At 42.3% G+C, this 24,106-nt stretch overlaps 1 long non-coding RNA gene across 2 annotated transcripts; it reads right to left on the reverse strand.

The window, feature by feature from the left end:
• Nucleotides 1-12,051: 12,051 nt before the first annotated feature.
• Nucleotides 12,052-22,972, reverse strand: LOC115086031. 2 transcript variants are annotated; one of them, XR_003855018.1, is made up of 5 exons: nt 22,919-22,972; nt 18,318-18,514; nt 14,602-14,823; nt 13,544-13,734; nt 12,052-12,102 (listed from the first exon to the last, which is right to left on the reverse strand). It is a non-coding gene; the product is annotated as an uncharacterized LOC115086031 (long non-coding RNA). The 2 variants fall into 2 exon arrangements; XR_003855019.1 differs by lacking the exon at nt 22,919-22,972 and adding an exon at nt 19,677-19,751.
• Nucleotides 22,973-24,106: the final 1,134 nt, after the last annotated feature.

A 24,106-nucleotide genomic window follows, 5' to 3' on the forward strand; every position in this document is an offset into this window, starting at 1 on the left:
GTTTCATCAGAATTGATGATAAAACCCCAATTCTGCAGCCAAAAATAGGCTGCAAATACTTCCCCCATTGACTTTAATGGAAAAATGGTCAACGAATAAAACTAATCAACGAATTGGTTTTCCCCCCTATGAAACTAATGCAATGAATTTGGGTCCCGACAAAACAAAAACCAAATCGAAATGAATTTTTTCCTTCTGTACATCCCTACCATTATCCCTCTACTTCTGTTAGATTCCGCAGAAAGGATTCTCCAGTCCACGTCCGGCAGATTAAAATCTCCAGCAATCAACACATCTCCCTTCCTTCGCACTTTTTGTATGTCTTCTATCAGCGCTCTCTGTCTAGTTCTTCTGTTTAAGTCGGAGGCCTGTAAACCATTCTAGTAAAACTGGATGCATCATCCTTTTTTTTTTTTTTTTTTTTTAAGGACGGCCCATAATGCTTCTTCTCTACCCTCAAATCCTTGCAGTTCAGTTGCTTGGATATTGTTTTTGACATACAGAGCTACTACTCCTTTTCTGTCCTCTGTGTACTTCCTTAACAAGTTATAACCCGGTATGGCTGTATCCCAATTTTGAGATTCTGTGAACCATGTCTCCGTAGCAGCAACAACATCCAAGTCCATCTCCACCATTAAGGCTTTCAGGTCTGGGATTTTATTGCCCAGACTGCGAGCATTAGTGCTCAAAGCACTACAGTTTTGACTAATCTGATTTGTGCTGTTCTTAGGCTTGGTTTTTGCATTATTCAGCTGACCTTTATCCCCTTCATCCTTTATTTTTGTATTTTATTTGTTTTTGTTTGGGGGTGATGCTCAACTCTCCTTCTGTCACCCTCATTGTTTAGTTTAAATGCCTTATAGCTTATGGTATAGGATTTGAATGTATCCCTTAGTATCCTTTTTCTTGCCACAGACAGATGTAAGCCATCTTGTACATAGAGACCTTTTCTATTCTATAAATTGCCCCAGCCTCCAATATATCCAAAACTTTGTTCCTTGCACCAAGTTTTGAGCTATGTATTGAATTTATTTATTGAATTTATGTATAAGAACATAAGAAATTGCCATGCTGGGTCAGATCAAGGGACCATCAAGCCCAGCAACCTGTTTTCAACAGAGGCCAAACCAGGCCACAAGAACCTGGCAATTATCCAAACACTAAGAAGATCCCATGCTACTGATGCAATTAATAGCAGTGGCTATTCCCTAAGTAAACTTGATTAATAGGCGTTAATGGACTTCTCCTCCAAGAACTTATCCAAACCTTTTTTGAACCCAGCTACATTAACTGCACTAACCACATCCTCTGGTACAAATTCCAGAGCTTTATTGTGCATTGAGTGAAAAAGAATTTTCTCTGAGTAGTCTTAAATGTGCTTCTTGCTAACTTCATGGAATGCCCCCTAGTCCTTCTATTATTCAAAAGTGTAAATAACCGAGTCACATCTACTTGTTTAAGCCCTCTCATGATCTTAAAGACCTCTATCATATCCCCCCTCAGCCGTCTCTTCTCTAAGCTGAACAGCCCTAACCTCTTCAGCCTTTCCTCATAGGGGAACTGTTCCATCCCCATTATCATTTTGGTTGCCCTTCTCTGTACCTTCTCCATCGCAACTATATCTTTTTTGAGATGTGGCGACCAGAATTGTACACAGTATTCAAGGTGAGGTCTCACCATGGAGCGATAGAGGCATTATGACATTTTCCGTTTTATTAACCATTCCCTTCCTAATAATTCCTAACATTGTTTGCTTTTTTGACTGCTGCAGCACACTGAGCTGACTATTTTAAAGTATTATCCACTATGATGCCTAGATCTTTTTCCTGGGTAGTAGCTCCTAATATGGAAGCTAACATTGTGCAACTACAGCAAGGGTTATTTTTAATCTATATTCAACACCTTGCACTTGTACACATTAAACTTCATCTGCCATTTGGATGCCCAATCTTCCAGTCTTTCAAGGTCCTCCTGTAATGTATCACAATCCGCTTGTGATTTAACTACTCTGAATAATTTTGTATCGTCCGCAGATTTGAAAACCTCACTCGTCGTATTTCTTTCCAGATCATTTATATATATATATTGAAAAGCACCATTCTAAGTACAGATCCCTGAGGCACTCCACTGTTTACCCTTTTCCACTGAGAAAATTGACCATTTAATCCTACTCTCTGTTTCCTGTCTTTTAAACAGTTTGTAATCTACAAAAGGACATCGCCTTGTATCCCATGACTTTTTAGCTTTCTTTGAAGCCTCTCATGAGGGACTTTGTCAAACATCTACTGGTTCACCTTTATCCCCTTCAAAAAAATGAAGCAGATTTGTTAGGCATGACTTCCCTTGAGTAAATCCATGTTGACTGTGTTCCATTAAACCATGTCTTTCTATATGCTCTACGCTTTTGATCTTGAGAATAGTTTCCACTATTTTTCCCGGCACTGAAGTCAGGCTCACTGGTCAGATCTGGAGCCCTTTTTAAATATTGGTGTTACACTGAACACCCTCCAGTCTTCAGGTACAATGGATGATTTTAATGATAGTTTTACAAATTTTAACTAATAGATCTGAAATTTCATTTTTGAGTTCCTTCAGACCCCTAGGATGCATACCATCTGGTCCAGGTGATTTGCTACTCTTTAGTTTGTCAATCTGGCCTGCTACATCTTCCAGGTTCACAGTGATTTGGTTCAGTTCATCTGACTCATCACCCTTGTAAACCAGAACTGGTATCTCCCCAACATCCTCATTAGTAAACACGGAAGCAAAGAATTAATTTAGTCTTTCTGCAATGGCCTTATCTTTCCTAAGAGCCCCTTTAACCCCTCAGTCATCTAATGGTCCAACCGACTCCCTCACAGGTTTCTTGCTTGGAATATATTTTAAAAAGTTTATATTGTGAGTTTTTACCTCTATGGCCAACTTCAATTCAAATTCTCTCTTCGCCTATCTTATCAATGTTTTACACTTAACTTGACAATGCTTATGTTTTATCCTATTTTCTTCAGATGGATCCTTCCAATTTTTGAAGGGTTTTTTTTTGGCTAAAATATAGCCTCTTTCACCTCACTTTTAATCATGACTAATCGTTTTGCCTTCCTTCCACTTTTCTTAATGCATGGTATACATCTGGAGTGCGCCTCTAAGATTGTGTTTTTAAACAATGTCCATGCCAGTTGAACACTTAACCTTTGTAGCTGTACATTTCAGTTTTTTTCTATTTTCCTCATTTTGTCAAACTTTTCCGTTTGAAAGTATACTGTTAGAGCTGTAGATTTACTTATTGTCCCTTTTCCAGTTATTAGTTTAAATTTGATCATGTTATGATCACTATTGCCAAGTGGCCCCTTACCAAATCCTGTGTTATACTAAGAATTAAATCTAAAATAGCTCCCTCTCTTGTTGGTTCCTGAACCAATTGCTCCATGAAGCAGTTGTTTATTACATCCAGGAACTTTGTCTCTAGCAAGTCCTGTCTCTAGCAAGTCCTGATGTTACATTTACCCAGTCAATATTGGAGTAATTGAAATATCCCATTATTATTGCACTGCCAAATTGGTTAGTTTCCCTGAATTCTCTTAGCATTTCATCATCTGTCTGACCATTTTGTCCAGGTGGATGGTAGTACACTCCTATCACTATACTCTTACCCAACACACATGGGATTTCTACCCATATAGATTCTACTGAGCATTTAGTCTCTTGTATGATATTTATCCTGTTGGACTCTCTACCCTCCTGGACATAAAGTGCCACACCCCCACTATTTCTTAGTCTCTTTCCCCTTTCCATGAGCAGGGAACACTTCTGAAAAGGCAAGTCTTTGCCATGTGACCAATCTGCTTCACCAGAAACTGGACATCTCTGTATCACTTGGATGCTGTTTCTAGCAAGGTCATTGGTTCCCAGATGGATGATAATATCAACTTCAAAGCCCTTGCCTTCTTCTTTGATTGCTTTGGCTATTTGAATAGTATTTTTACCAGCCGAAGATCCCAGAAAGCTTTTGACTATAATGTTCCCTTCGAAGAGAGTTCCCAAATTGGTACCTCTGATAATTGAATCTCCTAGCACAATGAGCTTGGTCTGGTGGTTATTGTTTGTGTTACTCTGTGTGTGAAAATATTTTCATGTATATTTTCTGCAATAGTTATATACTTATGTTTGAATGTTATGTCTATTTTTTTTTAGTGTGTGTATATGGGAGTTGGTGCTTGAGTGTCTTAATAGGTGTATGCTGTGTTTGAGGATGAATGTTTCTTTGCTTTTAGTTTCTTTGTGTATGTTTGAATTTATTCTTGTATTAATTTGTGTATGTGATTATGTGTATGTTAGACTTCCAGCTGCCATGTAGCCTCCCCTCCGCCAGGGATCCTGGCGAGCTCCTCTCAGGTCTGTTTCACCAGTGTGCCCCTGGTCTCATGCCTCAGACTTAAGTCTCTGCTCCACCAGGAGACTTTAAGTACACACTCCAGGCTGGCCAAGCTCCTCATCCCTGCCTGCACTACACACAGACTCCAGGCATACTTAATCTTTTCTGTCCCTGGCCTTAATGCTTCTGCTTAGTCTCCTTTGGTTCCCTGCTCTAGCCACTCTTGCCTTGTGGCCTTTTCAGGCCAATTCTTGCTGTGCTTCACAGCCTCCAGGCCTTCTGTTCTCAGTCTTGCCTTGTCTCATGGTCTCTGGGCCTTCTAACCTCACTTTTCCTTGTTTTGCCTTGTGGCCCTTCAGCTTCAAGCCTTGCCTTGTGGCCTTAGTGCCTTCTGACTCCTTGCTTGCAGCATATTTTGGCCTATCCCTGACCTCTGGCCCATCTAGGCCTTCCATTGTCTTGCTCCTCTGGGCCTTCCTTGCCCCTCACTGCCTTCAGACCTTCATGTTCAATGTTCTGTGTTGTCATTGTCTTGCTCTGTCTTGTCCTATCCTAATCCGTCCCAGTCCCAGCCTGAATTCCAGAGTTCAACTCTTACCTGCACTCTGTGCCAGTGTTCCAAAGTTCCACTCTTACCTGCACCCTGTCTGATTTTCACTTTTTACCTATACTGTCTCCAGAGTTCCATAGTTCCACTTTTACATGCACATTGTTCTGGTCCTAGCCTTGACTCCAGCCTTGCCCCTCATCCTGCGCCATTCCAAAAGTGGTATCCCTCATGCTCTGCCTGAACCATAGCCACAACAGTATTGGATGGGTATTTGTGTGTGAATGTTTGTTTATCTGTGTTTATGTATTTGTATGTGTTAAATGTTTAGAAGTGTATTTGTGGTTGTGCATTTGTGTATCCATTTTTGTGTGTTTGTGTAGATGTGTGTGGTGGGTGCTGGGAGTGTGAACATGAGTATGTGTGTCACTGTCAATGCTGTTATGTGAATGTGTGTTTTTTTGTGTGAATGCATGTTTTGTTTTGTGTTTGAATGTTTTTCCACATGTCAATCTTGAACGTTAGTGCTTTTGTTTGTGTGCATTCCTGTGTTTTTTGTGTTTTCTTTGTGTGTGTGCTGAGTGTGAATGTTTTGTAAATGCATACATTTTTATGTGTTTCTATGTAGTTGTATATTTTAAATGTATTGTGCAAGCGGGTATTATGGGTGTTTGTGAATTGCTCTGTGATTATGTATTTGTGAGTGCAGTCTGTAGTTTTTCTGCGTGTGCGCGCTTTGCATTTGTGTATGTTATGTTTTTGGATATTTAAATGTTTGTGTGATGATTCTGTTATATTATTTTTCTGTGTATGTATGCCTATATAGAGAGATTGGTAAACAAATCTTTTAAATATATGCATGTGTGTATTTCTAGTTTTAGCTGAGTGTTTGTATGTTTCTGGGTGTGATTCAGTATCAGTTTTGCTGGTTGAATATGTGAGTGCATGTTTGTGTGTGTCTGCAAGTGAATATTTGTGTGGATTTTTTTTTTTACTATGTATGTTTGTGTGTTTTTATACCAGTATGCTTTTTTTGTGTGTGATTGCATGTTTGTATGTATGTTAATATTTGTATATATGTTTTTTTGTATATTATAGATGCCTGTGTGTGAATGAAGATTTATGAGTGTTTGTGTGCATGCTGTTGTGTGTGTATGTTGTATATTTTGTGCATCTGTGTTGGCATGTGTGTGTTTTTATGCAAGTATGTATGGTCCCACATGTATGTTCCTCTGTATCTTTTGCATATATTTGTGTGTTTGTCCTTTTCTGTATATTTGTTTCTACTATGTGTTGGCATGTGTGTATGATTTTTAGGTTGATATTTGTGGCTATATGTATCTGAATGTTTTTGAGTGTATGTGCTTTTGTATATATTTGCGCTTTGTGTTTTTTCAGTGGATATGTGTGCATGTAGGTGTGTGTTTGTATTTTTGTGAATGTGTGTGGTATTTGTGGCATATATTTGTATGAATGATGTCATGCAGGTATGTCTAGGTTTGTGTTTCTGTTTTTGTGTGTGTTCTTGTATGTTTGAAGTGTGCTTGTAGTTTTTTTAAAGGCCTACATTTACTGAGGTAGCTGAAAACTTGGCTGATCCTATAGCTGGCTTGGTTGTTTCTCCCTACTTCACTGCTATGCTCAGGGGCTTCTCTGGAAAAATATGTAGGGCTCCCTCAAAGGAGTGACTAAGTGAGTGCACATTTTTTCATATGGGCAACAATTTTTTAAACTACAATTTTTGAGCACCAGTGTTAATGTTGCATTTCTGTATAAAATATAAAAAAAATTTGTGAGCAACTATGTAAACCTGTGAGTGATCTCCGAAATTTATGAGCAATCATTCATGCGCTCACTTTAGAGGGACATATCAGCTTCACTGGGCTCCCTATGAAGGAGTATGGCCCTAGCTGTAGATCAGGGAAGGGTAGAATAGAAGAAGGTATCACCTATGCCACAGCGCACCCATGCAAGAGGCTGCTGTACTGGGTTATTACTGTTTGCATAAAAGCAAGTGACTCACCCCTAGTGTTTGCGTATATCTGTAGTTTGGCTTTAGAGAGGAGGCGTGTTCTCTTCCAGTTCTCTCGAAGCTTTGGCTGAGGACTCTTAAATAAGTTTGATTTCCAACTCACACCCAGTGGTTGATAAATTAGCTCTGTGAGATTTTTGAATAGTTTACTATTGAAATGATTTTTGTTGGAAGGAAATTTTTGGCCACCCTTCCTGCCTGTGAGAGACCAGAAAAGAAGTTTTTTGTTTCTCAAGTCATCCTGCTGCTTCTCAGGTCGAAGGATTCATTTATTCAATCTGTGATGGAGGAGGAATGGATACCTGGTAGGTAGCAACCATTTTGGATGGTCAGCTGTAGCAAATGGCTAAAGAGATGCCTACAATGTACAGGAGCGAAGAAGAGGAGAAAACTGGAGAATACAAGAGCAAGCCATGAATCCCAGGTGTTTGGATGGGGAATTAAACTGAGAGAAGGAGGATGCCATGTTTCACATTTTACTGAGGGAGGCTTAACATTTTATCCAAGGATAAAGAAGGGACCCTGAAGGACAGATCAAGGGATCACAGATTTACTAATTTGAATTGCTCCAGGAACATTATCTGAGAGACTTGTACTAAGTGCCATGTTTTCATGTTTCAACTATTTCTACAGTAAGGTTTTGTTGGAACATCAGCTTTGCATACTTATTCACCTCAGAGATTTATCCCTGCCCCTCTCTCCCCATGATAGAGGACCCTTCAAACTGGATTAGAAAGAAAAAGCAATTTGATATCGGAGATTTAGCCCTGGTATTGAGTGCACCCTGTGCTCACACTGGCAAGACCTGGGTACTGGGCTTATTGCCATATTTGTTGGGGAGGAGCGAATGGTCGAGGGAACTGCATGCCAAAGGGGCATTTCCATGACTCATGCCCCTGCCCAGCGCGTGGCCGGTCCTTTAAACCGGCTATAAAAGACACTACAAGAAAAACGTCCAAAGGCCTTCTATGCAATATTTGAGATCATCCGTCAACCAAATCTTTGACTGTATATGGGAGTGAAAGTCTCTACAGGATAGGACAAAACTCCAATATATATATAAGCCTGGAGCCTCAAGTTCTGTAACTAACTATACCCTGCATTTACAGAAACTCCCAAAGCAGTGGGTGCAGAGCAGAATTAGGACTTTTCCCCTTACAGGTCACTATACAAAAGTACAAATATTCAAATTCTGCTGTCATCTCATTAACAGCAATAGATACTCCCTCCATTACCAGGCACAATGTGTGATGCACTACGCAACCCTACCAAAAAGATAATCAGAACATGTGTAGTAAGCCTGCCATGTCAGCAACGCTTCCTGCGCCCTAGAACACCAAATTCACCTCTTATTGCAAAACCAAAACCAGCTGGACTGCCATAGATCCCTACACAGAAACAAAACACTAGTAAAATAGCTCATAATACAAACCCGACCCTCACCTAATAAGGGACCACAATTAGAAAAAGAAAAGTGCAGACAAAAATTGAACTGGAAACCTCACGAAGCATACCTGGGACCTTTTAAGTTCTGATCATCCCGAGACTTCTGTGAATTAGCAGGGGGAGAGGGAGATGTGTATGAAATATCTCTCTTCCACATCCCCAAACACTAGCACCCCCCCCCCACCAACTCTCACAATCTTACTTTTTGGCCCCACCACCACAGGCCTGAATCCTCAACTGCTTTTTCCAGGACCGAACCCAGATTCTCCAAGTTCCTCTGCATGAACCCCATCATTCCTCTTTCCCCAGGACAGACCACAGAAGCGATCCCCACCAGCCTCTAAACTTTCTACCCCTGAAGTTGTGGCTGACTCCACATGGTACTCACAGAGTAGGCCTCATGATTACAGTAGGACCCCACCTTCCCCCAAGTTCATGACAAAGACATCCAAAATGCTGCAGGTCAAGGATAGGGTGTGTCTTAGAAGCCATGGATCATTAGTGGAGCAAGCTCTTAGGGCCAGGAGGGTTATATGACCTGCTGTCTGTCCAAACAGCAAGTCAGTTGCCCACAGAGATCAGGAGAGACTGTAACCCTGTCACAGGTGAGCAAGAGGATGCTGAAAGCAGCAGGTGAATGGGCAGCCTGAATACCCACAGTACTTGCTGGATGAAATCTTGGAGACAACCACCAACCATGGTCTGAAATGGGTCTGGGAGAACTTACAACCGAAGGGCAACATCACTGTTTTATTTTCCCTTCCATCCAAGTAGCACAAGGCTCCTGACTCCATCCTCACTCATATGGCATAAGATTGTAGCTATATTAGATTCATTAGCATCAGCAGGAAGAGAAGGATCTGCATAGTCCCTCCCAGCTACACACCAGGAGGCTTCAGAAACTGAGTATGATGGGGGCTGGATGGGAGAGGAATGTTTTGATAGAGAGAAAACACTTCATTGTTTATGGTTGACTAGATAACCTTATGCCAGTGCTGGTGGGCTTGATGTGGAAGGAGGTTGAATAATGGTTGAAAAATCTGGAAAGTATAGTAAATAATGGTTGAAAAATCTGGAAAGTATAGTAAACAAAGGGTAGCAGAGAAAAGCACCAGCATAGTTAAAGAGACCTGGGAGGACCCAAGAGCATTTAACCTGAATTCACCTCACTCTGAGGCTTCCTCTGAAAGCCCCAGTGAACTGAGTGAAGAGGTAGGGAGGGAAGGTGGGATAACTCCTCCCTCCACCAGGCCAGCAATGGAGAATGGTGGTTGAAAATCAAGCCTTCTGCTCTATCATATACCTTCTATGATTTCTAGATAAATCCGATTTCATTCTTGTATGTAAAACATATTAATTTATGGTTTACTGTCTGCACTGCCTGTTATCTATCATACTTGTTATCATACTGTCTGCACTGCCTGTTATCTATCATACTTGTTATCTGTAAAGCCTGTTGCTAATTATTGTTTATTGTAAACCGCGGTGATGTATCTTTTAATGTACTGCGGTATATAAAAACCCCTAAATAAATAAATAAATATCAAGTAAGAACCCAATAAGCTGAGAAGGAAAATCTGAAGAGGCAGGTATATTGAGAAGAGGATTTTTCCAGATTAACTGCAGTCAGGAACCCCAAGAGAGGAAAGTGCCCAAATTAAGGAAAAGAAACCTCTTCAAGGGCTACAATTGGAGAAAGCCAATCAGCCAAAGAAAACACCAGAGCCAAGTCCAAAAGAGCTGCTAGGGAGAGGCCAGAGGGGCCACTCAATCACAAGTAAGGTTATGAAAAAGAAGTCAAGGGGAAGTGGGGATATTTTGCTCAATTTAAGCGAGGGAAATTTGATTGCAGATGACAGTCTTGAACATATCCACAATGTAATTTAGTAAGGCTTTTGGGGCCTACCTATACTGTATGATACACAATGCTCATACAGCAAATTTGATCTTATCAAGGCCTGAACAGACTCTGAGAAAGTCCTAAGGAACTACCTATGTGCTGACACACTTACACTGGAGACAGACACAAAATGATCTAATTACTGCCTTTGTCTAACAAAGGTTAAAACCATCAAGAACAATCTCTAAATAAGAAGACAGAGATTAACTTGAAGGAAACATGCTTTTAACTTTTAGGTAAAGAGATTGCCTCTCATCTCATCCCTTTGTCTCTTGATTACATCACTGAACCTTCCTAGACTGTTTGAAAGGGACATTCACGTTCACAGGTGTGTCGCTCTCAGCTCTCACATCACACATCCCCTTTCCTCTTTCTCTATCTGCCTCCTTCAGTTATAGAAGCTGTACACATTTATGTAAAATAACTTTGTAATGAACTCGCATATCTTATATAAAATATTCTTCTTATATAAATACCTGCCTTTGTGTCTATATTCTAATCCACTCACTGCCCAGGAAAAGCTGAATCCAGGACCTCATGAATGCATGCATCATCATTACTAAGGTTAATAAGATTACACCAGCGTGTGAGTCTGTTTGAGAGAAGAGGATGTTGTTATTGCTAAGTGTAAGAGAGGAGGGATATTGTTTTGTGAGTGAGATAGAGGTGGATACGCCTGCTGAGTGAAAGAGAAGGGAAAATGATTGCTTAGTGTGAGCATGTGAGTGTGAGAGCAAGTGAGTTATGATTGCCGAGAGTGAGTGTGAGGGAGGAAGGTTCTAACCTGCTATAAACAGCATATAGTGGCTCAGAAGGGGATTGGATGGTGTAAGGAAAAGGCTTGGGGGGGTAGGAAAGCAAAGAAAAGCAAAATAAGAGGAAAAAAAAAGCAATCATCTTTCAATGAGCACAGAGCAAAACAATTAAAGACACAAACGCAGAAGAAATGGCAATAAAAAGAATGAGATGCCCGGACCCTGAAATAAAAAATAACTGTAAATTAAAATAAAATAGATATTTTCCCCAACTCCTAAAACTTTTGGCCAGTGCTTACGTTTTATATATAAATCCTGTTCCTGCTTTTATAGGTGTACTGATGCCCTACTTTCCAATTTTGGCTTTCAAGACCCAACATTGCTCTGTTTCTGCAGCACTGCTCACATATTAGGATCCTGGTAGCCCTATATAAAACTGAACAGCAGTAGGGGTGGATTAGGGCCATGATGGGTGCAGCTATGAGTGGTGGCTTGGCGAGGTGTCCCCCCCTAAATGATGTACACAAAATATGAACAAAGGCATGCCAGATGCAGTAATGCCAGTGTTTCTTGTATTAAAATAGCCTTTTATGCTTTGAAGCAGACCCTGTAAGGCTGAAACATGCATCTCTTGAAGGATTGGATCAGGGAAGGGGTTTTTTGCATTTTTTAACAAGTACGGTATTTGTTTTTAATATATATAAAGATATTTCAAGAATGGAGGTTTTCAAGTGATTATGGTGAATTATTTCGCTGTTTGACTACTTAGATGCTTAGTTCATGCCTCTGAAAATTGCTTAGACATCTCCCTGGTCCCTTAGAATATCTCTTTCTGTTTTACACATCTGCTTAACACACAAATATTTGAAAGTTTATGCATAAGACCAAGTGTATGCCTTTAAACTGATTTGTTTCATATGTGGGTCTGTGTGTATGAAGTCTTCTTTCATGTTTACATGTTCATTTTTCAAATTCTACTTTTTTTTTCAATTTTTCAAATATTTTTAACAGGGTTTATTGATGGGGTAAGGCGAGATGAATGTATTCACTCTGTAAAAAGGAAAAAGATCTGGTTAATAGTAAATAGCCTAAGTCAGATTAATGATGGAACATTAAAGAGGATCATATATATATTTTTTTGTTTGGGGTTTTCATGGCTTGGTCATTTCTTCTTGCTCATATGGGCTTTCAGGTCAATTGGCACTTCCTTCTGTTGGTCTAGGATATCATGAGTCATCTTTTGCAACTGCTGGGATTCTTCCCTCTGTAATATATCCATGTCTGAACTCACTTAGCCCAGTCATTGCAATGATCAATCCTCAGCTAGATCCCATGCACCAAAGCTCCCTTCAGAACCCCTGCAATCTCTGAACTTAAGTCAAGCCACAATGTGTCACTATTATGCTATAAAAGGAACTCCCCCCTCCCCCCCCAGGGCTGTAATCATAAACACCGCCGCTGTGGTACCACCAGCCCTGATCATCCCAGAGAGCAGAGGCCTGACTCAGAAATCGAACCCAGATCTTCGGCATGGTAATGCACACCACTACCACTGAATCACTAGACCACCCCCAAAGGGTATTCTGCCCTCATATGCACAGGAATTGGAAATAGTGAGGGCAAAGTGTGCCCATAGAAAAAATGCAGCTGCACAAAGTGAGCATGCTGAATTGTCAAGGATGCAGATAGATTTGGGGGTTGATATAGTCAGATTTCCAGAATAGTGCAGCTCACAGAGCTGGGGTTTGAAAATCCAAGATAGGTTTTGGACAACCACAAGTATCTGGGTACTCGACTAAAAATTGACCTCTACACATCTCTATACCCACTGAATTTATTGGTCACTTAGAATACTACTACTTATTGTTTAATTAACTCTTTGGAAATATTAGAACAAGGGCATTGACTTCTCAGAGCAGTAACTGAAGGGCAATACAAAACTTTGACATGTTTGATCCAAGGTCTCATGCCCAATGGGGAATAGAGACTGAGGAACCCAAAAGAAGAGAGGATCTCTTTCCTTGTCATTCTTCTAATGATTAATGATGGCAATAAGAGAGAGATCCATCAGCACAAACCACTAGCAAATCTTCCTCACCCAAAAATGTTCTAGGGTTTATATAGTCAATAGAAATCAGAAATTTGTAATGATGACAGTGGTGATGGTAACACAATTGCTGCTGAGACAATGATGAAAGCAACAGTCTAGCTCAGGGCTTCCTACACTTGTCCTGGGCACTCTGCAATCAGTCGGCCTTTCAGGATATCCACAATGGATATGAATGAGAGAAATCTGCATGCCTTGGAGACCCAGTGTGTGCAAATTTAACTCTTACATATACATTGTAGATATCCTGAAAACTCAACTGGATGTGAGGTCCCCGGAACAGGTTTGTGAAATTCTGGTCTAGCTGTTGGTAAAACTGTCAGGTACTACTTAGAGCCTAGGGGACCAATACGTCAGTGGTAAATAATAAGCAAAGAACTGTACCTAAAGCTGCAGTCAGAAGGAATGGAGTCCCTTCCAAGCCAAACTGTGAGAGATGTAGCAGTGCAGACCTGTGAGCAGGGATGAGTCGAAGGAACAGGGGAAGATCCAAACAAGCAAATGCATAGGAACAAGAAACAGGAGCAGGTGCTTATCCAAGCTGACAGGTGATCAGGAGAAACAGCAGGAACAGCCTAGAGAAAATCGTGAGGAAAAAGATTCACAAAGCCTGAAGTATATTATCAGGGAGCCGCTGCTGGGTGGGGAAAAGGTTTAAATACTGTATCCAATCAGGACTGGCGTGTACTGGATCAATGAGATGACAGCTGGCAGACCCAGAGAGGAAAGTTGAACTTATTGGGAGAAGCTGGGAAACACTTGAGGCCACTTAGCTATGGCTAAGTGGCAAAGCTCACTGCTGATCTGGAAGTTGCAATTTCAAGATCAGCTGGGTTGGAGAGTACACCTTCTTCCCTCAAAAGGAAATTCCTGGGGCCACTGAAACTGGCTTCTGAGAGTACACACGATGGAAGAATCTGATCAGTTCAGAGGCAATAGTATGTTGGGCTGGCTCCAAATGCACTCCTTTGGGCCTTATCCCTCCCAAACCTTTAGACTGGTCTTGCATTTTTTTAAATTCATGTATGTATATATATATGTTCATGTTATTTGGTTTCAGCAATGCTACATGAAAGAGGGAGGTGCAGCTCTCATGATGAGATAAAGCTTCAACAGAGCTCTATGCTTAACTCAAACGTTTCCATTAACGTCATGGATAATTTAAGTATGCCCCAAGTCTCCAGTATCAGCAACATAAATTGGCAGTTCCTCAGTGTCTTCAGGACCAGAAGTTGTAGAAAAAGATTTCTAATGGATACTATTCAGGGGCACCAAAAATAATTGTTTCATCTGAGCTATGCTCCACATTAATTTATCATCAGGATCAAGCAACAGAAACAAGAGAAGATCTGAGCAGGCATATCAGCAAGAACAAGTAACAGGAACATGGAAATAGTCAGTCACAACAATCAGGTAAAGGGATAGGGCTGGATGTGAAATACCTTCAAAACCTCAGTAACACAAACTTTGTTGGTTCTTTTAGAGATGAAGCTTCCGTTCCTTTGGAGGTGGAGGTGATTGTGCAGCTGGCAGTGGTGATAAAAAGTGTAATCTTGTGACAGCTTCCAGTGACATCTGAGGATACTGTGCCATCAGCAGAGGTAAACCGGCTGAGGATTTGGGCAGTATCACATTCCCTGAATTGGTATTCTTCCATTTTCGTTCTAGAAGAAAAGATTTATTTTTTATTTGACACCCAATATAACAGTGAAAATACATTTTCCTCCATTGTATATTTCCTGTTTGTTCTCTTGATTTTAGGAATGATCATTTTCAAGGGAATTTGCTGGGCTAAATAAGTAGTTACTTGGGGGAATTCCCTAGGCTGAAAATTCCCTTCCCATTTGCAACTAAAATAATGTGCGCTCTTTCACAGTCTGCGTACCTTTCATGGCAGAAAAATGGGACCTGGCAGGGTCAGAGCAAGGAAAGCAAAGTACACATGGGAATTTAATATTGAAATCTCTGTATATAACTGACTGTGCAAAGTCCACCCCTCCTGCTGACCCAACATTTTCAGAGAAAAACTCTGCAAAGAATATTTCTTTGACACTTAGCTTGCAGGTCTACCTGTAGAGATGTGAGCTGCCCACAGGGTTTCAAAATTGTCCCTGTTTGTACCACTCATGTACTGATACTAGGAGTGTTAGCATAGTAATAGAAAAGCAGGAAGAAACCATCCGCCAACCCACTCCATCATGCTTCAGGAAACTCGTAAGCCTGAAAAAAGGAGGGAGATATTCTTCTACACCTGGCTATTATCGACTTTTGGTTTACATCCTTGTACACCGCTATGAGTTTCTGTTGAGGTTTTGGCAAAGGGGGGTTGTTTAAAACCTGTATCACAGACATTCTTTAAAATTGTGGAGTTGCCGCATTTACTAAAATTATATACATAAACTTTTGACTCATTGTGTGGATCTTCTATATAATTACACTGCACAATGCCCTTGGATTGTTGCCTTATACCGTGCAGTATCTCTCCTCCATTGTTTGTGGAGAAGTTTTGATAAAGTCATGTGCAGGCTTGAACTCTTTCATTCTTCTTCTGAGCATGTTTACCAGTGTGCTTTTTTTTTTTTTTTTTTTTAAAGCATCATTAGCTTAGATTACGGGTTCTCAACCCAGTCCTTAGGACACACATTCCCAGTCAGGTTTTCTGGGTATCAACAATGAATATGTATATATGAGATTTTCATGCACTGCCTCTCTGTATGTAAATCTATGCCATGCATATTCACTGTGAAAACCAGACTGGCTAGGGCGGTGATGGCAAACTGCAGTCCTCGAAGGCCACAAACAGGCCAGGTTTTCGGGACATCCACAATGAATATGCATGAGAGAGATTTGCATACAATGGAGGAAGTGCATGCATTTCTGGTTTTGCTAGAAAAGCCCCCCACATACCATTTCTCTCCTCGCCCATTCCCTTTCAAGTCTCTCCCTCCTACCCACCTGGTTTCTCTAGAAAAGGCGGCCTGCTGCTGGGATCACCTTTTTCTATTGCGATCCCAGCTGCTTTCCTTGTTGGGTCTGAGCTACTGACTGGCAGTGTGGTAGCCTTGTTGCTTGGCAACTAATTCTAGAGCTGATTGGTTGTCAAGAGCCTTGAACTCCAGGCCACGAATCCTGGAGATATATATATCTGAGATATGTAACTTGACTTGGGGGTGGGGTACCCAACCAATTGTATGAATGGAAAGGGAAGGGGGGAGAGGGTGCTGCAGTGCAGTTTGATAGTCCCTGGTCTAGGGTGTGCTTTACTTCTCAGCCATCTAGGAAAAATGTGACATTTGTGTTGGAGACTTTTTTGGCTCACTTCTACCAGTAGAGGCATATATGTTCAAAGTTACATGATGTACCTACAGCTCTCAAGGGTTGGCTTGGCAGGATTTTGGGAGCTTTTGAAGCTTGTGGTAGTCAGACAGATACCCCTACCCCCCATAAGGTGGTTTTGAAAAATCCCCTGGGTTGATATTTTCCTACAATCCACCCCTGAAAGAGATCAATATCTAGGATATCATTTAAAGATTCACATCAATAAAGAATGTTTCGTAGTGGAAACATAAGAATACTGAATGTATCTGTGATGGGGGTTTGCCAGTCACTAACATTTACTCCCATGTATTTTTCCAGTAATGGGCACTAGGAGGGGTTTTGGATATTTGGGATTCCTCCCCTTGCCATAACCCCACCTTTTTGGGGGAGACTTGTGTGAGAGATAAAAATCCCCAAGAGCATGCTGCTCAGCCTTTAGTGGGAAGGCAACTGGAGAGTGGGCTGGAGGCAGATCATCCCTGGGTCTCCAAAGCAAGTGAGAGAAGGTGGAAGGAGATTTGAGTAGATTTTTGAGAGAGAGTGATCAGTCCAGAGGTGTAAGGGCAACTGCTGTGCTATCCCAACAGGCTTGCATGGAAGAGCTTTTTACCCAAGAGACCTGTAACAGCAAGGGTTTGAGGCTTTTGAGAAGAGACGTCAAGAGACTTGAAGATTTTTGAGAGTTTGAAATACAGTTGGAGTGTGTTTGTGACTCTTTGAAACCTATTTGATGACTTTGTGCTTGGGGATACTTTTCTTTACCATCCTGACCAGTTTATGCTGGAGTTACATTCCAGTTATCCACTCTCACTGGCGAGTATTTCTTTTTTTCTGGATGAAGGTGCAAGAGAAGGGGGAGTGGTGAGAACTAAAATGGACAAGGAAACCCTTGTGTTCATCGTATTGGCATTTTTTATTTTCTTTTGATTTTAGTAATTTTGGCATGGATACTTCCATTTGTTCTGGTAAACTGGTTATTTGGAACACCACTTTGGACTCGTTCTGGGTTTTGTTTCTTTCTTTTGCCAGAGCACAGGTTGAATGGATGGATACGGGCATGACTCTTTCTTTTTACCCATTTTACTAATTTTTGCTTCCTTCCTGTTGCGTTGCACGCTCTTCCCCGGGGTGGTGACCATTGAGCTGGAGTGTAAGCCTTTGACCGCAGTTGTGATTGATCATGCCAGGGGCCCAGGAAGATAACTCCCCCCCCCCCCCCTCTGGACTTGGACCCATACCTGTAACACCCCTGGTTGAGGATCCTAACCCATGCGGGGGACCGGCTATACATCTAGCAGCTGACACCCTAATAGGAACTGAACAGTAATTTCCATCAATGGAGTAAAATTTCAAAGACATTGAGGGAAGGACAAATCTATGCACTTTATTTTGTACAGAAACATTACCTGCCAAAAAAGGAGGTGCAGATCTATGTTGGTACTTTTTCCTGTACAATTTTCACAGGCAGAGAGTATGTACTTTTTCTTTGAAAATTAATGCAAATCTCACATGTCTAAGTACCCACAGACTCTGCACCAGTTTGGGTCCTTGGGAAAATTACTTACCACCAATGGCTCAACTGACTCCTTCACTATTCAATGAGTTGGAAAAAAAACCCACCAAATAAACTTAAATAAAAATTTATAAAAGGCAGCAGTTTACCTTTTGTGTGCAGAACTGGCCTAGTGGTTAGAGCAGAAGACAGAATCAGGTGAGCCAGAGATCAGACCTTGCTTCACTTATTGACACTTCCTGTGACCTGGAGCAAGTAAGGTCACCCTCCATTGCTTCAGGTACAAGACTCAGACTGTAAGCCTTTTGTGGCAGGGAAATAAAGTACCTCTGAATTTGTTGCGAGTAATTAAATCCCACATCCAAAAGTTCCTCAGCACTGCAGTACCACACAGTTACAGATTTTGGGTCACCTTCAGGTCATCCCAGACTCATCTCGTGCTGTTGTTGGAGTCCAGGGCCGCCCCAGATCCTTATTAGACCGTTGTGATGGAAGGCATGGTGCCTGGGCACGGAGACAGTGACCTGTTGGAAGAGAGGTGAGGATCAGATGACAGACTGTCTGGGCACCTGTTGCAGAGCTGTTTTGGCTGGCTCTTACTATGGCTCAGGGGGCAGATCTGGTCTGACTGCTACAGCTCCTGCTCTAGGCTCTTCTTGCTCTCTGACACAGTGCAGCTGCCTTTAACTCTGATGCTCAGCTAAAACCACCTTTCGCTTTAGTCTCTGCTATGATCCACGGCCGTGTCCCCTTACCTCCACTGGCAGGCAACCCACTCCAGCTCCCCTCCGTCGCTGTTCCTCATGGCCGATGCCGACCGCCGCTAGAGTGGCCTGCTCTCGAGGCATCCCTGCACGCTGCCACACCGAGCTGCGTGTCTGGCCCCACTAGGCACGCGTGCGTGTGCTGCTGCTGCTGTGAATTTAAAGGGCCTGCGGCGGGAAAGTTCCCTGCGTCAGACAGGGTGGGTATAAATACTCTCCCCTGCCACTAGCACTTTGCCTCAGTCAGCAGCGGGTCCAGCTCAGCCTTGAGTGTGTTCTGTGTTCCTGATTCCTGCCTGACCCGGTGTTCCTGCCTTGTTCCCTGTTCCTGATTCCCGACTCCAGCGTTCCTGCTCCTCATCCCTTTGGATTGATCTTCTGGTTCTGACCCGGCCCTGCCTCTGATTGACCTCTGCCTGCCCACCTGACTCTGCTCGATCTCTGCCCGCCCTGACCTCTGGCCTGTTCCTGGTTCTGCCTGTCTGCCGCCTGCCTCGACTTCTGCCTGTCCGATGCCGCTTCAGCCTCTCCCTCTGGTTCCATGCCTTGAGAGACCCCCGCCTATGTCCTGCCGGCCCCAGCATCCAAGGGGCTCAACCTGCGGGGAATGAGGGCTGGAAAAGGTGAAGCTACAGTAGGGTCTTCCCCGCCCATACCACCTCCTGACAACGAGGAACAACAGAGGTTCACTCCAACCTAACTAGTCTCTGCTGAAGGGTCCACATTCCTAACGGTCTCCTGCCTGTGAATCTGTGATCTGATGAAACACACGGGATTCCTAAACATCGCATCGTTTTTATGGCTCATATAGACAGCCCTTTCTCAGCTGCTTTTATGGACTGTCCATAAATCTGGATGATCCAAGATATGTGGCTGCCTGTTACCAGGACTGGTAGAAAATTATATTGGATTAATTCCAAACCTTTTGTACTTTTGAGGTTTCCCATCGGGATCTTTGCTGCCTGCAAACTGCTCAGTGTCAGCTGTACCAAAGAAATGAATCTCTGTAGTGACAGAAAGAGACCGTGGGTCCTGCCAGTGTTCCGCTGTTATAATGCCCAACTATGACATCAGAGACTCACATACTGGGTTAGGTTGTATGACCTTAATTGTGAGCTGCAGTCTTATTAGACTAACACACAATTTATATAGTGGGTATATTGTACATGAGCTTTTGAGATCACAGCATGCCCCCCTTCTTCAGAGTGTGCCAACTCATCAGATACTAAAAACCATGAGGTCCATATTCAGACATCCCGCTAAGAAAATTAGCCAGTTAAAGATGTGATGTGTCTATGAACATCGGTATATAAAAGTTTTAAATAAATACATAAAATATCTGGCTAACTTAAATGGGATAATCAGCAGTTTGGCTGTACCATAGATCATACTCGGATAACTTAGTTAGCCAGATAAGTTTCTTTGGCTAACGTTAGACCTGCTCAATAGCAGGTTTACCTTATCCAGCTAACTTAGCCGGATAAGTCTGAATATGGCCTCTTATCCAGCTAAGTTAGCTGAATAAGAACAGAAGCCATGCCCCAGAACACCCCCATCCCACCCACCAATTTAGATGGATAACTATTTAGCTGGATAGTTATCTGGCTAAGTAGCAGCCCATGAACATGGCCTGAATATTCAAACACCAGCATGAAGTCAGATAAGTCTAAACTTTTCTGGCAAAGTGGCGCTGAATATCAGGACCCGATATTAACTAATCAGTATACTTATAAAGAACTTGCCATGCTTGTGCAGATCATGTGTTGGGGCATTTTCCATTTCTCTATACACATGGTTGAAGTGGGGTTTTTTTTGTTTTTTTTTTAAGAATAAGCCATAGATTTGCAGAAGCATGACATTAAAAAGACTTGAAAATGGCCGTGTGTAATCTGATTCACATTTCCTAAGTGTCCTGATTTTTAATCCACCTTTCCAAAGATTGTTCAAGGCAGCTTACAACATTATTAGAATTCAAGTACAATAAGTCCCCATCCCAAAGAGCTTACAATCTAAGTGGCTACCTAAGGCAATAGGAGATAGTCACTTGCCCAAGGTCACTAGGGGTATCACTATGCGCAGTAGAATTTGAATGCTGGTTTCTCTGGTTCTCAGTTAATTGTTTTAACCACTAGGCTATTCCTTGCCACATCCATGCTCGGCACCTCTTGTCACTGTCTGTCCATATGCATGGATTTAGAGGCCCTTTTTATGAACCAATTAGCCTGAAAGTTGTTAGGTGCATCTTCTTCTGATGCAGAAGGACTCCTGCCAAATTTCAATCAGATCAGTGAAAGGAAAGAGCCTCCAGTCCTCTGAAGACTATAAAATGGGACAGAGCAAAACACATTAGTGGATCCAGGTTGGGGTAAGGGCCAACTGTGGTGCAAGCAGCCGATGGAACTTATCCCATCCACCCCTGAAAAAGGCTAAAGAGTGGCTGGTGGAGCCCTTCCTTCAGGTCACTGAAGAATCTGGCAGATTAGGATGGCCAGCAGAGTTCATCCCACTAGTTATCAAAGTATGGCTGTACTGCTGGCACCACAAGCATTTTCAAACTTCACAAGCCAGCACTTATTGGATGTGCTCATCATGCTCATCATGTAAGGAGAAATGGTTTGTCAGGGATTGAACCAGTGGCTCGTTTGTGATGGAAGCTGGAGCCTTACCCCCCTGACCACTGGGTGGCTCTGTGGAGGGGTTCAGGCAAGATATGGAAAACTTGCCCAAACCTGGTGGCAGAACCAGTAATCTCACTCCTGAGGAGCCTGATTGGTCCATAGCACTAGGAAAGGAGTTATTGAGTGTGACCAAGCTGGAGACTCCCACTTTTGCAGATCCATCTCCCAAATTCCTGTCCAGATAGCCAGGGCCTGTGCATTAGAGGACTCTGCAGCAGTGAAACAAAGCTTCCGCTGCTGCTCCTGCTCTCTTTCCTTCTCCTCCTCATCTGAGAGGAGGAACAGGAAAATTACCTGCCCATATTTACCTGCTAAGTTGTAGATGTAGTTTTCTTTAGAAAACATAAATGATTTTCGAAAATTCAAAAGTATATATGTATGTGCAAACCACACCCCGACCCTGCTTCCAGGAATGCTTCTTCACTATGCAGGTAAACTTGTGTGTGTAGTGGCACAAGTTTTGTAAATCTGCTCACAGGGAGGGCAGTTTTCTATAAAAGCACATTTCCACGGGTTAAGCAATGTTTTACCTGTGGAGATGGCTTTGAAACTGACCTTTCCTGTGGCAATGTGCCCTCCAGACAGACAGAGCTCAGACTGATCTTCTGGTTCTGACCCGGCCTGATTGACCTTCGCCTGCCCGACCTCTGCTTGGTAACCTGACTATGCTTGATCTCCATGCCTGCCCTGACCTCCAGACCTGTTTCTCCGTTTCTGCCCGCCCTGACCTCTGGCCTTTTCCTGATTCTGCCTCTCTGCCACCTGCCTTGACTTCTGCCTGTCCGATGCCGCTTCAGCCTCTCCCTCTGGTTCCATGGCTTGAGAGACCCCCGCCTATGTCCTGCCAGCCCCAGCATCCAAGGGGCTCAACCTGCGGGGAACGAGGGCTGGTAAAGGTGAAGCTCCAGTAGGGTCTTCTTGCCTGTACTGCCTCCTGATGACATAAGAACATGCCATACTGGGTCAGACCAAGGGTCCATCAAGCCCAGCATCCTGTTTCCAACAGTGGCCAATCCAAGTCACAAGTACCTGGCAAGTACCCAAAAACTAAGTCTATTCAACGTTACTGTTGCTAGTAATAGCAGTGGCTATTTTCTAAGTCAACTTAATTAATAGCAGGTAATGGACTTCTCGTCCAAGAACTTATCCAATCCTTTTTTTAAACACAGCTATACTAACTGCACTAACCACATCCCTGGCAACAAATTTCAGAATTTAATTGAGGACCAACAGGGATTCACTCCTGCTAGTTGCACCAACCTCATCTCAGCTCAAGGGTCCACATTCCTAACAGTCTCCTGCCTGTGAATCTGTGATCTCAGATGAAACACACGGGATTCCTAAACATCGCATCGTTTTTATGGCTCATATAGACAGAGCCCTTTCTCAGCTGCTTTTATGGACTGTCCATAAATCTGGATGATCCAAGATACATGGCTGCCTGTTGCCAGGACTGGTAGAAAATGATATTGGATTAATTCCAAACCTTTTGTACTTTTTGAGGTTTCCCATCGGGATCTTTGCTGCCTGCAAACTGCTCAGTGTCAGCTGTACCAAAGAAATGAATCTCTGTAGTGACAGAGAGAGACTGTGGGTCCTGCCAGTGTTCCGCTGCTATAATGCCCAACTATGACATCAGAGACTCACATACTGGGTTAGGTTGTATGGACCTTAATTGTGAGCTGCAGTCTTATTAGACCAACACAAAATTTATATAGTGGGTATATTGTACATGAGCTTTTGAGATCACAGCATGCCCCCTTCTTCAGAGTGTGCCAACTCCTCGCTCCAAGCCAGCATTTAACTGAATCCTTGTACATAGTCTTGTTACATTTGTTACTTTATTATGTTGCTGTTTACCGGCTCTTATTGTTATCCCAAGCGTTTGCTTCTCTTTATCTCTTTGCTATTTCTTTGTTCCTTTGTAATCCCTCCCCCCATACCTGTTCATTGTAATTTCCATACTATAGTTCTGCTGTAAACCAATATGATGTCTCCACTAATATCGGTATAGAAAAGTCTACAAATAAATAAATAAACTCATCAGATACTAAAAACCATGAGGTCCATATTCAGACATCCCGCTAAGAAAATTAGCCAGTTAAAGATGTGATATGTCTATGGTCGTCGGTGTATAAAAGTTTTAAATAAATTAAATAAAATATCTGGCTAACTTAAATGGGATAATCAGCAGCTTGGCTGCACCATAGATTATACCCGGTTAATTTAGTTAGCCAGATAAGTTTCTTTGGCTAACGTTAGACCTGCTCAATAGCAGGTTTAACTTATCCGGCTAACTTAGCTGAATAAGAAGCCATGCCCCAGAACACCCCCATCCCACCCACCACTTAGATGGATAACTAGCTGGATAGTTATCTGGCTAAGTAGCAGCCCATGAACATGGCCTGAATATTCAAACACCAGCATGGAGTCAGATAAGTCTAAACTTTTCTGGCAAAGTGGCGCTGAATATCAGGGCCCGATATTAACTAATCAGTATACTTATAAAGAACTTGCCATGCTTGTGCAGATGATGTGTTGGGGCATTTTCCATTTCTCTATACACATGGTTGAAGTGTGTTGTTTTTTTTAAGAATAAGTCATAGATTTGCAGAAGCATGACATTAAAAAACATAAATGATTTTCGAAAATTCAAAAGCATATATGTATGTGC

This window comes from Rhinatrema bivittatum, chromosome 2, assembly GCF_901001135.1.
Source record: "Rhinatrema bivittatum chromosome 2, aRhiBiv1.1, whole genome shotgun sequence".
NCBI classification, from domain to species: domain Eukaryota; kingdom Metazoa; phylum Chordata; class Amphibia; order Gymnophiona; family Rhinatrematidae; genus Rhinatrema; species Rhinatrema bivittatum.